This window comes from Hemicordylus capensis, chromosome 8, assembly GCF_027244095.1.
Source record: "Hemicordylus capensis ecotype Gifberg chromosome 8, rHemCap1.1.pri, whole genome shotgun sequence".
Lineage (NCBI taxonomy): Eukaryota > Metazoa > Chordata > Lepidosauria > Squamata > Cordylidae > Hemicordylus > Hemicordylus capensis.
The window spans coordinates 16609035-16623795 of NC_069664.1; positions in this window are offsets into that span (position 1 = coordinate 16609035).

The following is a 14761-nucleotide window of genomic DNA, read 5'->3' on the forward strand; positions in this document are numbered from 1 at the left end:
ATGATGATGATGATTTACATTTTCTCCCCTGTCCTAGTCCAACACTCTAACCACTACACCACACTGGCTCTCTATAAATATAGATATACTGCGGTCTCTTTGAGATGACCCAGAGACCAACATGGCTGCTGCATTTTGCATCAGTTGCTGTTTCTGGACCACATACAAACACAGCCCCACATACAGAGCATCGCAGTAATCAAATCCTAGGATTATTTGTGTAAAATGGGAAGCACCATAACCATGATGGTTGGCGCTTCCCTGAATGGCAGCCTGGATTGCTCCAGGCTGTGATTGGACAAGCTGGAGGGGATGAGTGACATCACTGGGGTGGGACTTCCTACTTGCTTTCAGTGCTGTAACCATGAGCAGAGCTTTTGATTAAATGTCTGATTAGGGTTTTGGTCTACACAAGTCCTGGACATCTCAATAAGGTTGGAGTTAATGTTACAAAGTGAAATTACTGATTTCCTCTCTGGCTGAAATTCACAATGGAATTCTTGGTTCTGGTCCTCTCTGCTCCCCAGATGTCAGGCTTTATAAGATAGATACCTACAGATTCCAATAATTCTTCCATTTGTGGAGGAAACACAAACTTAAATGTGTCTTTTATGCTTTAATCACTCCAGCTGTTCGGGGAGGAAATACACAAAAATACTTGAAAAAAACATAAATTAAGAAATGTAGATTTTTTCCCCCAGTGCCAATAAAACAAATGTTTCAGCAGAAGAGAACAGAACAGAAATAAAGGAAAAACAGGCAAAGTTCAGACAGAATGGAAACAAAGATATGTCCATTTCTGGTCTTGGCTCGGATTCTTGTTTGTAGCAGCAGGGTACATATACACAGTTATAAAAGGATGTCTGCTCATTCTCCCATGGAACAGATGGCTGGTGTTAAATTAGATGAAGGAAGGTAGAATAAGTTTAGAAGAGGGTTGTATGTTCAAAACATCTGAGGAACACTGCTGTGAAAGTACATTTATGATTGATGATTATGAGAGGTCTTGTGGTAGGTCTTGAACTGGTCTTGTGGTAGCAAGCATGAATTGACCCTCAGCTAAGCAGGATTTGCTCTGGTTGCATATGAATGGGAGACATGTGAGCACTGTAAGATATTCCCCTTAGGAATATCTTAGGTGGTGGAGCCACTCTGGGAAGACCATCTATATGCTTGCATACAGAAGGTTCCAAGTGCCCTCCCTGGCATCTCCAAGATAGGGCTGAGAGAGACTTCTGCCTGCAACCTTGGAGAAGCCTTGGAGAAGCCACTTCCAGTCTTTGTAGACCTGGGATTCTCAATGTTGGGTCCCCAGATTCTATTGGACTTCAACTCCCATAATCCCCAGTCCCAGTGGCCTTTGGTTGGGGATTATGGGAGTTGAAGTCCAATACCATCTGATGACCCTACATTGAGAATCCCTGGTGTAGACAATACTGAACTAAATGGACCAATGGTCTGACTTAGTATATGGCAGCTTCCTATGTTCCTAAGGTTGTGGAACCATTTTCCTTGGGAGTTTTCCAGAAAAGGCATTGTAAAACACTGGGAATGTTTTAGGTACAGGATGCCCTGTTTCATGACATGGATTGGACCACAACAGTCGTTCGCAACTTGTGGTCCTTCAAATGTTGCTGAACTACAATTCCCACCACAATAAATGGCCGATTGGGTCCCCTTGAGATCTATAAAACTATGGCTTAGTTCCCTTAGGAAACCCTTAGGAACAGGAGATCTCTTAAGAATACATGTTTAAGAATGGGTATGAGTTCAGATGGTCATAGACAAGTGGGTTACTGACTTTGCGAGGAGGTTCCACAGGATGTGTGAACACACCCAATGACATTTTCCTCCTCATTAGTCACCCTTTGAGACAGATAGCTACTTGTTAATCCATTTTCCACCTTCTGTTCATGTCCTTGAAAACCTAACTCAAAACATCAGGGATGCTTTGGCAGAATGTACTAAAAACACAAAGTAAGCATTCCTGGACATGACCCTCATTGTGAATCACTAAATTACTTTAACATTAAGCTTATTTTCTCTTTCCCACAAAGGTACACTCAGTGCAAATTAAAGATGAGCCATGGAAGCCAGGCTAGGGAGTGATAAACCACTGCACTACTCTGGTGAACAGCTGTTATCAGCATTTAAGATGGTTATGAAAGTTACAGTCAATTAATTCAAAGATTTGTTCTCGCTAAGCATATAGCACATACACAAGCTTTGTACTTTGCTTTAAAAGAGGTTCCTTATATTATTGCATCATTTCCTGATGAGTAGGATGCATTGTTTTATATCTCTAAACTGGAGGAAATGATTAACTTCTATAACATTGCTTTTCTCCATAGGAAGCTGCCATATACCTAGTCAGACCATTGGTCCATCTAGCTCAGTATTGTCTATATAGACTTGCAATGGTCTCTCCAAGGCTGCAGGCAGGAATCTCTCTCAACCCTATATTGGAGATGCCAGGGAGAGAACTTGGAACCCTCCCAGAGCATCCATCTCCTAAGGGGAATATGTTACAGTGATCACACATGTTGTCTCCCATTCATATGCAACCAGACTCCCTGAGTGAGCACTGTAAGAGCACCTTTAGGGGATGAGGCCATTCTGGGAAGAGCACTGGCATGCTTGCATGCAGAAGGTTCCAAGTTCCCTCACTGGTATCTCCAAGATAGGGCTGAGAGAGACTCCTGTCTGTAACCTTGGAGAAGCCGCTGCCAGTCTGTGTAGACAATACTGAGCTAGATGGACTAAGGGTCTGACTTGATATAAGGCAACTTCCTATGTGCCTATGGCATGACATTTGCCTAACATTCTTCGCCCAACTTCAAATGTAGGTTACAAATGAGCAGATATTGTTGGAAGAAAGTTCCAAGAACTGGGCTTTGGTGGGTATGGATGACTCCCCAGAGTAGACAAGACAGAGCTAGATGGACCAATGGTTTGACTCAGTAAAAGGCAGCTACCTTTGGAAATTTCAAATTTTTTTGTGTACCACAAATTCAGCAGGGCATCAGAGAATAGATAGGAAATTGAACCTAAGCCAAAATCACTATGTGACTCCCTGCCTCATCTGCCTGAGATCTAAATTGCCAATTAATCCTTTCTTTTTTCCTGTAGGATGTTTCCTGATGCCAAACCTGTAGTGGTTGGGTCTCTACAGTGTGATCTCCACTCACTCATTTATCTTATTGAAGCTCAGTTTACATTTTTTTAACAAATTATTTTTGACATTTTGAATTGTACACACAACTTTCCCCGTTTCCCCCATCTCTTTCCTTCCCCCTGCCCTGCCCCAACCCCAAGCCTGACCTTCTCCCCCCTCCCCAGCCAGCCTTTGAGCACTGCACTGGCTGTGGGAAGGTGGGAAAAGAAAGGAGAGATAGAGGGAAAGCGAGAGAAGGAGAGGGGGAACAGAAGGGGAAGGAGAGAAGAAGAGAAGGGGATACACACTGTTGCATGAACTGATGTGGGTAAATCAGAAAGGGATTATTTATTTATTTATTTATTTATTTATTTACACAGTCAGACAGGTGTTATTGACTGGTTTGTTTTATCCGGACATCGAGTCCTTCCCAAGGACTTGGGATGGCTGAATTTTATTGTCAGTGTTGTTGCTGTTGTTATAGATATCATCGCAGAATATAGGCTGTACCCAGTAAAGCTGCTTTTTGTAATTGGCTGATGGTGATTTCTGTGGCCCCTATGGTGTTGAGGTGCTCTTCAAGGTCTTTTGGAACTGCACCCAGGGCGCCAATTACCACTGGGATTATTTTGGTCTTTTTCTGCCACAGCCTTTCAATTTCCATTTGTAGATCTTTGTATTTGGTGATTTTTTTCTATTTCTTTTTCTTCTATTCTGCTATCCCCTGGTATTGCTATGTCGATTATTTTGACTTGTTTTTCTTTCTTCGCGACTACAGTTATATCTGGTGTATTGTGTGGCAGATGTTTGTCTGTTTGTATTTGGAAGTCCCATAACATTTTTACATCTTCATTTTCTACAACTTTTTCAGTTCTATGGTCCCACCAATTTTTGGCTACAGGTAGCTTGTATTTTTTGCAGATGTTCCAGTGTATCATCCTTGCTACCTTGTCATGCCTTTGTTTGTAGTCAGTCTGTGCGATCTTTTATTTATTTATCTATTTATTTATTTATTTATTTATTTCTCATCATCATCACCAGAATAGTTCAATAAAAAGATATACGTCCAAATCCACCTATTTTTCAGGATAGGCCTATACGGATTTAAGTTTGTCTAAAATTCTTAGATCATTTTTTCAGTAAACTATAAGGTTATTCTCACAACCAAACTGGGAAGGGTTTGCCATGCGATGTGGTGATGGCCACCAGCCTGGATGGCTTTAAAAGGGGCTTAGTCAAATTCATGCAGGACAGGTCTATCAATGGCTACTAGTCTGGTGGCTGTGGGACACCTCCAGCCTCAGCGGCAGGATGCCTCTCAATACCAGTTGCAGGGGAGAAACAGCAGGAGAGAGGGCATGCACATACCTCTTGCCTGTGGGTTTATGGAAGGCATCTGGTGGGCCACTGTCTGAACAGGATGCTGGACTAGATGGGCCTTGGGCCTGATCCAGCAGGGCTCTTCTTATGTTCTTAGGGTTGGCAGGAATCAGGATCCTCCACACATGATCAAGCCTCTCCTTTAGGCTCTGCTGCTTGGATGGCATTTGATTGGTGCCTCAGCTTATGGTAGAGCCCAGACCCAGAGGCGGACGTTCTCCAGCATCCCACAATGTACCATGATGGGGCATGGTATATTGAGGGATTCCCCCAATGCTGGTCACTCTCAGGCAGTCTTACCGTGCACACGATGAGTGAGGTAGAAGGGCATGCTCTCATCCTTCTACTTCAAACTTGGGTAAAAGAACTCTGGCCTGATCCCAATGCTTGACATGAGCAGTCCTTCTCAGGTAGGGCTGTGCAATTCTGGGTAGGGTTTCTTGTGTATGTGTGCCCCCTATATGTGGTTTCAAATGTAGAATTACAATTCTCTATTACTCAATGTGGTACTGGCCACCAGCCTAGATAGCTTTGAAAGGGGTTTAAACAAGTTTATGGAGGACTGGACTATCAATGGCTACCAGTCTGGTGGCTATAGGCCAGCTCCAGCCTCATAGCCAAAATGCCTCTGGATACCAGTTGCAGTAGACCAAGAGCGGGAGAGAGGCATGCCCTCAGCTCTTGCCTGTGGGCTTCCCAGAGGCATCTGGAGGGCCATGGGGGGAAATGGGATGCTGGGCTAGATAGACCTTGGGCCTGATCCAGCAGATCTGCTCTTATCTCGGATATCTCAGAAGCAAAACCTGGTTTCATGATTCAAAATGGCAGTATGAGGTGGCAGAGAGAAGTGGGAGAGCTGGCCTTGTGATAGCAAGCATGAATTGTCCCCTTTGCTAAGCAGGGTCAATCATTTGAATGGGAGACTACAGGTGTGAGCACTATAAGGCATTCCTCTCAGGGATGGGGCAGCTCTGGGAAGAGCACCTGAATGCTTGATTGCAGAAGGTTCCAAGTTTCCTCCATGGAAACTCCAGATAGGGCTGAGAGAGACTCCTGCCTGCAACCTTGGAGAAGCCATTGTCAGTCTGTGTAGGCAATATGGAGGAGAGCTGGTCTTGTGGTAGCAATCATGACTTGTCCCCTTAGCTAAGCAGGGTCCACCCTGGTTGCATATGAAAGGGAGACTAGAAGTGTGAGCACTGTAAGATATTCCCCTCAGGGGATGGAGCTGCTCTGGGAAGAGCAGAAGGTTCCAAGTTCCCTCCCTGGCAGTATCTCCAAGAGGGCTGAGAGAGATTCCTGCCTGCAACCTTGGAGAAGCCGCTGCCAGTCTGGGTAGACAATACTGAGCTAGATAGACCAATGGTCTGACTCAGTATATGGCAGCTTCCTATGTTCCTATGTGCTAAGTTAGATGGACCAAGGGTCTGACTTTACATAAGGGTCTGACTCTGAGAAGCTTCCTGTATTCCTATGTCCCTATTAATTTTTTTCTGCTCTTCCTTTTTTTTAAAAAAAAAGGTGAATTTACTTCTTTCAGACCAATACAGTGTAAAACTGAGTTCATATAACAATAAGATCTAGCCTGTCCTTTGGTCTTCCTTCTCATAAAGAAGTACATGACATTACCAGACAGCTAACCTGGTGACATTATGTTCTTCACAAGAACCAGCTTATCTGAAATTGAATCCGATGCTGTGGAATTATCAAAGATAGGAAGGTGCTGTAGCACAAAGCGACATCATGTTAGTTAACAGGGAGGGAGAAAGCATATCAACACACTCAAATTAACTCGCATCCAAGCCTTGGAAGGAAGTAAATTACGAGATGGAGTTCTCAAAATAAAAACCTGAGTCTAGATAGAAAACCTAAGCAATTTGCATAGGGGGAAGGAGGGATATAGATAGATTTATTTATTTCTTTGTTTATTTGTTTTTTTATATATATTAAAAGATGTAATGTACTGCCCAATCCACAGACTCAGGGCAGTGTATAAAGCAAGAACAGCATCTGAGTTGTTTTTTTAAAAAAACTTAATGAAAGGGCAAATGCCTGGCAGAAAAGAAATGTCTTCAGTAAGGATTTCAAAGCTGAAAGGGAGGAGGCAGAGTGAATCTGGTAACCAATATGATCCAAATGGGTTACTCCTATGGAAAAGGTGTAATATGAATCTATCTATCTATCTACCTATCTATCTATATAATTATCTAAGGTGTACCAGTGGCTAATCCCATGTGTGGCAGCTCTCGCGAGAGTTTGTGAGCAGCTGCTGGAAATTGCAAGAGCTGGTGAGGAGGGAGGGAGTGAGAGTGGGAAGGAGGTGGAGATGGAGACGTCATTGCGAGCTGCCAAGGATGGCCGGGCCAAGCAGGCGGTGAAAATGGGGCCACTGGCCTCCTCGTGAGGAGGATGAGAGCTGGCGGGGGGAAGTCAAGGAGAAGGCAGTGGTGTCACTCTGAGCGGCTGTGCAGCTGACAAAAACCAGCCACTGGGCTCCTCTCAAGGAGGATGAGAACTCGTGGCAGAGGGAGGTCGCGGAGAAGGAGGAGGTGCCACTGTGAGTAGCTGAACAGGAAGGGTCCGATGGCATCTTCACGAGGAAAGTGAGAGCTGCCGGTGGAGAAGGAGGCAAGAGAGACTGGGATGGGAGGAGAACTGGCTGAGCCCTGCAATGGAAAGGGAGGAAGGGAGAACTAGGGATGCAGATGCTCTGCACCTGGGTCAGCTAGTATTTATATATTACTTTTCAACAAACAAAAAGTTCTGAAAGCAATGACCTTTTCAGCCCCTCTTTCTTCCGTGTTTCTGCCACAGGAGAAACAGGAACCTAACATTGACAATACTGGGCCAAACACCTCATCCCGTTTCCTTCCTCCAACGAAAGAGCTGTCACCAGAGACACAAAAGCCTCTAGTTAGCTCTTTCATTCAAATAGGATTTTTTGTACCTTGGACTGCAAATCTCCCCGACTAACTTATGGCATCTTGCACATTTTCCAAAACCTGGTGTGCACATCTTAAAGCAAACATGGTTTAGGAGGAAAAAAACATCGCATCTCTTTTCTTCCTGACCAGAGGATTAGGGTGCAAACCGAGCTAGGGATTTGCTGAAACTCGCTTCTGCCTCTCGGGGAGATCATTTATATAAGAAAATATTCGGAGGAAGGCAGTAAACAGATCAGAACGTACTAGGCTCCAGTAACCTGAGCAGTGCATTTATATTGACAGAATGGCAGGGGAACAAATATGATCAAGGACAAGCAAGCAAAACAAAACTTTCCCGCAGAACACTGTTACCGAATCAAAGGCAATGAAACTGGTACATTGGCTATAGCAGCAGCAATGCAGGGGATATTTCTGTCCCATATAACAATGTTCTGTGGTCCACATATACATCGTCAAGGTTCAGCCCCCTCGTAGTGACTCATCAGGGTAGATATAGTCATAGCATGCCAGCTCTGCCATACCAAACACTACACAAAAGTATGCTGGGCTCAAATCAACAAACATCTGTCACTGCTTAGCTACCATGTAACTAGACAGGACACCCATCAGAAAACTGGGGGATTCAACAATGCAATCAACATTTCTTAGCACCCGACTGAGCACCAGAGCCACTTAAGGAGTTTTATGCTTGTGTTTTAAATCTTTTGAATCAGATTTGTTTTCTATTTTAGCTTAATATTTTCATTGTGTCATTTTTTAATAGTCTCGTTTTTCATTTTTGTGTAAACCGCCTTGGGATTGTTTTGGCCCTCTCCACCCCCAGCACAGTACCTCCAGTGACTGTTGCTAGTGTCTATCTTATGTTTCTTTTTAGATTGTGAGCCCTTTGGGGACAGGGAGCCATCTTATTTATGTATTATTTCTCTGTGTAAACCAACCTGAGCCATTTATGGAAGGGTGGTATAGAAATTGAATTAACAACAACAACAACAACAACAACAAAAGGTGGTATATAAATTTAACAATTTAAAAAAAGAGTTCTCCTTAAAGTCGATGTTCATGTAACTGGATGCACATTCATGCAGTTGCCCATGGCAACTGTCACCAGATCAGATTTGTTTTCTATTTTAGCTTAATATTTTCATTGTGTCATTTTTTAATAGTCTCGTTTTTCATTTTTGTGTAAACCGCCTTGGGATTGAAAATGTCGAGTTATGTTTAGATTAGCATATTCTTTTGGTTTCATTTATTGGGTAGCTTCTCATGTAACAGCAGCAAGTAAGGTTGCCATGAACCACCAATTCCTGAAGCATACGTGGGACCCTGATGCCATGCCAGTATGGCTTTGCCGGCAGTGGAAATGTCATCTGAACCTGCCAATGTTGGCATATTATGCCCTACTTGCAGTTCTGAACTTGACATCTATAACCTAGGGTTGAAGTTGGTACAGATATTGGGGTTGAAAGGACTAGTTGGCTGGAATATGCCAAAATTGGCAGATTCAGGTGTCATCCTCAGTGTTGGCATAGATGTCCTGACACAGAAGTTGGGCTCCTGCATAAGATCTGGGAATCAGCAGTTCACGGCAGAGATGTGTACAAATGTTTTGGCAGGGCAGGGAGCAGTACCTTTAAGCATGAGTAAAGCAGATCCTTGCCCGCTTTCTGCCCTGCCACTTTTCTGGGAGCAATGCTTTTCATTAGATTTATATAGTTTTAAAATTTTTAATACTGGGGTTTAAATGTTTTTAATGTTTTAAATGATTGTAATTGTTAATTGATTTGATGTTTTAAATGGTTTTAATTGTACACCGCCCAGAGATGCAAGTTTTGGGCAGTATAGAAATATTTCAAATTTTTAAAAATTAATTAATTAATTAATTAGTCTTCATCCAGCAGCCTGTGTGTGGTGGCAGAATGCACATGGCCGCCACACATGCACAATGGCCACGTGCATCCCACAATTGTATGCTCTGTGCACATCCCTAGTTCATGGCAATCTTACTTGTCAATTAATGTATGAAGTTGTACAATGTGTGTCATTTTAATCCTGCTGTTCCTCCAAGGAACTTGGGATGGTACATGTCATCCCCTCCCATTTAAAACTTCTCTTACAACAACCCAGTGAGGTTAACTCGATAGAGTGTGACTCCCCAAAATGGAGTGTCGTAGGTGAACGGGAATTTGAGTCGAAGTCTCTTGGTCATAATCCAACACTTGATTCTAGCCTACAGGCTGGAAATGCTTAAAGCTTTCCTGGATATTTCTATTTTTCCTCTAGGGAGCAATAAGTAATGATTTGTGCTACTAAAGAAATATTCAATCCCCACTCCACCTCCCAGTTTGCTGTCAGGAGTGAGGACCAGGTATGAAGTAACCCCACCGTTGCCACTGTGATGTGGTTCTTACTGAGACAAGGTAAATGGAACAGATTCAAGCAAATTGATGAGTTTTTTTAGTAAAGGCTTGTTCAAAATGGGTCCACACAAGTGTTCACACATAGTGGCAAATGGTTCATAGTGGGTTTGCACAATGGCAAGTCAGTAAGCCAGGGACATGTTGGAAACCAGCAGCCTGTGCTCCCAGTGGCTATGACATCGGCATCTGCTCATGTCTGCTTCTCACATCAGATTCCTGAGCATTCTCCTGAGATCTTCCACCCACTTGTCACCTACGTTTGAAGTTGAGAGGAAGATCTCAGGAGAACACCGGGTGAATCTTAAGAATCCAGTGTGGGCATCAGACCTGGGTGAGTTCAGACATCATGGCCGCTGTGAGACTGAACTCCCAGGTCCAAATAGGTCTTTTACTGACTTTCTGGCAGTTGTCAACAACTGTCCTATTTGTGTGAACCTGCCCTATTCCCAGGGCACATGAAAGCAATCCATGTGGACACTGTTTGGGCAGTGCTTTCTTGGGGTGCATGTGTGTGAATGTCACTGATTAGTACTTGGTTTCTGGCAGGGGTTTAGCTAGGGGATAAGGGTCCCATGTTCACCCCTCTCCCCAGCAGTCCCTCAGAGTGAGGGGGATAATGAAGAAAATGGGAGGGATGGAGCTGGGGGGGGGGCTTCAGGAGCTAGGGGAGGGCAAGTTCTTTGAACCCATCCGCTCAATTATAGCTACACCCCTGGTTTCTGGGTCCTGTTTCAAAACAAGTCGGAGACTTCGTAGGAACTTTAATGGCTTCTGAATTGGCACTCCTGGATAATGGGGGGATGGCTTGGATTTCTTTGGCTTGGATTTAAATTGCCCCTCCATTCTCTCTCATACTGCTCTGAAGCATTCCAGGCAGAGAAGAAACAACTTTGCCGAACCCTCCCAGAGCAAAGCAAAGATACAATTTTCTTTTCTTTTCATTTGATGGCTTGTGGCATAATAACAACAATATCCACTCCTTTGTAGCATAATTACAATGAACTGCTGTGCAATGGCATTTAGTCAATTGCGGCAGCCATTTATTGCCTTGTACACAACAAAAAGCCACTTTAAAACACACACATCTCTCGGCTATTATGCTCTCCCACGGAATGCAAATATTACAGAGGTATAATGGCAATTGATCTATACATAACCATATTTATGTAAATTATAGACACTGGACATCATTAATTCAGCGTTGACAAGTATTTGGTTCTCTGGAATGAACCAATCTGGCATGAAACAGATTAACAACATAATGGTGCAATGAGAAAGAGAAAATGCAGAAATAATTTTCATACTTTGTTTGCATTTATGTGACAAGCCTTCAGGTAACGAAAGCATGCTCCAGACTCAGGGATTCTTAACGTTGGGTCCCCAGATGCTATTGGACTTCAACTCCCATAATCCCCAACCAAAGGCCACTAGGGCTGGGGATTATGGGAATTGAAGTCCAATAACATCTGGGGACCCAACGTCGAGAATCCCTGCTCCAGATCATCCTGTATCAATACAGCTTGCTGGTTTCAAAGCACAACAGATATGCATGGATTCTAGAAGCCAAAGGTCCTGGAGCCAACTAGAACAAAAATGCCTGAGCCTTTTCCTGTTACCTTTCTTTGCTTCATGAATGGAGAAATTGGAGAGGGTAAAGCCCTGAGATATTGTGGCCACAACAGCATGATATCTCCCAGCTCTCTTTCTATGGGCAGAATAGGGCCAGGGAGGACAGCTGGTCTGGTGGTTTGTTTATTTGTTTGTTTGTTTGTTTGATTGATTGATTGATTGATTGATTAAGTGCCGTCAAGACGGTGTCAGCTCTTAGTGACCACATAGATAGATTCTCTCCAGGATGATCGGACTTCTTGGTCTTTAAGGTCTCTCAGTGGTGCATTCATTGCTGTCGTCATTGAGTCCATCCTGGCCGTATCCATCCCCAGCACAGCATCCCTCCAGTGGCTGTTGCTGGTGTCTATCTTATGTTTCTTTTTTAGATTGTGAGCCCTTTGGGGACAGGGATCCATCTTTATTTATTTATTTACATCTATGTAAAGCGCTTTGGGAACTTTTGTTGAAAAGTGGTATATAAATATTCATCATATTTGTATTTGTATTCTTATGAACTCTGGAATATATGATGTATAAAAGTAACTGCATGTGTGGGGGGATATCTATTCTACACCACTGAATACTTACACCAAATCTGTGATCAGGCAGATGGAACCACCCACCCACCCCAGATCAGAAGGTGTGGCTTCTTGGCTTGGATCCTCTCGTTTTAGACATCAAGGATTGACAGCAATTATGGCTTTTCTCTTGTGCTAAACTCATCAGAGGCTCACCTTGAATCAGAGTTGTTTATCTGTAAATGCATTTCAGTGCATGGAAGCTGTGGGAAAGCTCTGTCCAGCTGCATGACTTCATGTCATGCTGGCTGCATGTATCTGTGCCAGCACATATGTAGGACACTGCTACTGGCATATCAAATGTTGCATCCCTAAAATAACAGTTGGGTTTTCATAGGTATTGAGTAGCAGGCTATTCCTGCATAGATCACTTGCTGCAGCTTAATATGCCTGTCAAATAGCATGAAGCACTTATGAACAATTTGACCTTCTGTCACTCAAGAACAATCAGTAACTATACAGTATGTAACTATCTGCAGATTTTATCTGCTAGATAGCTTTTTGTGTCATATTATATATAGATATAGATATGTTTATGACTTGGAGGACCTTCTCACTCTGCAGCAAATTATGGTCCCATTGCATGGGAAGTTTAAAATCTCTTGTACTGTATGGAGGAGACAGTGTGGACAAAATATACATCCCAGCTCTACTGCTAACGTTCTGCTACAGTTTCTTATCTGCAAAATGGTTGATGTGCACATTAGTTAGAGAAGGGATTCCCATCCTTGGGTCCCCAACCATGGTTGGACTATAACTCCCATGGCTGGGGACGATGGGAGCTGTAGTCTAACAAGGGCTGGTCTTGTGGTGATTGATTGATTAAATGTCAGCAAGTCGGTGTCGACTAGGGCAACCACATAGATAGATCCTCTCCAGGATGACCTGCCTTCAACTTGTGGTAGAAAGCATGAATTGTCTCTTTGCTAAGCAGGGTCCACCCTGGATTGCACTTGAATGGGAGAAAATATGTGAGGACTGTCAGATGTTTCCCTTAGAGGAGGAGCTGCTCTAGGAAGAGCACCTGCATGCTTGCATGCATACAGAAGGTTCCGAGTTCCCCCCTGGCAGTATATCCAAAATAGGGCTGAGTGACACTCCCGCCTGCAACCTTGGAGAAGCCGCTGCCAGTCTGAGAGATAACACTGAGCTAGATGGACCAATGGTCTGACTCAGTATGCTGGCTGACTTCAGAGCCAGCATAGTGTCGTGGTTAGAGTGTTAGATTAGGACCAGGAAGACCTGTGTTCGAATCACCATTCAACCATGAAACTCAGGTGACTCAGGCAAGTCATGTATCTCTCAGCCTAACCTACCTCACAGGGTTGTTGTGAGGACAAAAATAAGCATGTAGACCACTCTGAGCTCCTTGGAGGAAGAGCACGATAGAAGTGTAAAAATAAATAAATAAAAATAAATAATAAATAAAATATAAGGCAGCTTCCTATGCTGCTAACATCTGGAACCCCTGAGATAGAGAACTATCTGCACAGACTTTTGGTAAAGTTCAGAGACAGAGAGATATAACCTTCCCTAGGATCACCATCTATAGATTTGAAAATGAACTGAGCAGATATTCTTCTTCTCCAGTGGATTTTCTTTGTGCAAAGCCACCGAATTTCACCCTTGCTGTTGTGCCTCTCATGTCATCACCAGCACTTTCCCTCCAGTGTTTTTGCAGGACAGGAAATGCTGTCCAAACGACTTCAATTGCTTGCTTACTCACTGAGCATCCCAAATGTTCCTGGCTCCCTCCTCTCCCCACCCCCCACCAGTGTTCAGAACTTCTCTTCCAGCTCATGTTGGTTTGGGGCACTTCAAAGTTTGCTCAAGGAAACATAAACGTGATTAGAACCAGGTGGTTTACTGACTATGTGATCAACAGAGCAATGCCATGTGACAAACTGACCATCTCACATTCTTGAACATGAGTTCTCTTGCACATGCATTCTGGGGCCTCCCAAATGGTTCACAAAGAGGTCATTCACACAATCAAAGAGGCGGGTCTCACGATCCGTGAGACCCGCTTATGGCGAAACTGCGGCTCTGGGCAGCCGTATCTGCCACCCACACGATTGCCGGCTCCATGACGGAGCCAGTGGGGGCTGAGGGAGGGATTGGCCCCCACAAGCTCCAGCATGCCCAGTGCGAGCTTGCAGGACATGCTGGTGAGACCCCTAGAGCCGGGAGGAGGCTTTTTGCCTCCCCTCCGGGGGTCTCCTCATGAGTAGCCGCAGTGCGGAGCCGTGCCGTGGCTACTCATGATCAAATAGCCTGAGTTTGCAGAGCACTCACTCCGCAAACCCGGGCTAAGGGGTGGGCTACTTGAGCAGGTTAGCTGCTTAAGAACCACCGGGCTCACAGCCGAGCCCGGTGGTTCTTACAATCGGGAAAAATCGGGCTAGGCTTTCCTAGCCCAATTTTTCCCGATCATGGGAATAGCCCCCAAAACTGTTCTACCTGAATTTGGGAGCTGTGTGTGGTCCCAGTTCTTCATTGCATGGAAGCAAATTAAGAGGAAAACCTGGGTAGACGTGATGGTGTAGAAGCAAGGTTAGAGGAAAACCTGGGTAGCTTTCCTTCCTACCTTGCTTCCACACAATCAATTATACCCAGGTTTTCATCTTACCTTGATCCCACACAACCTTGCTCCCAAACGATCGTTCCTGGTCTAAG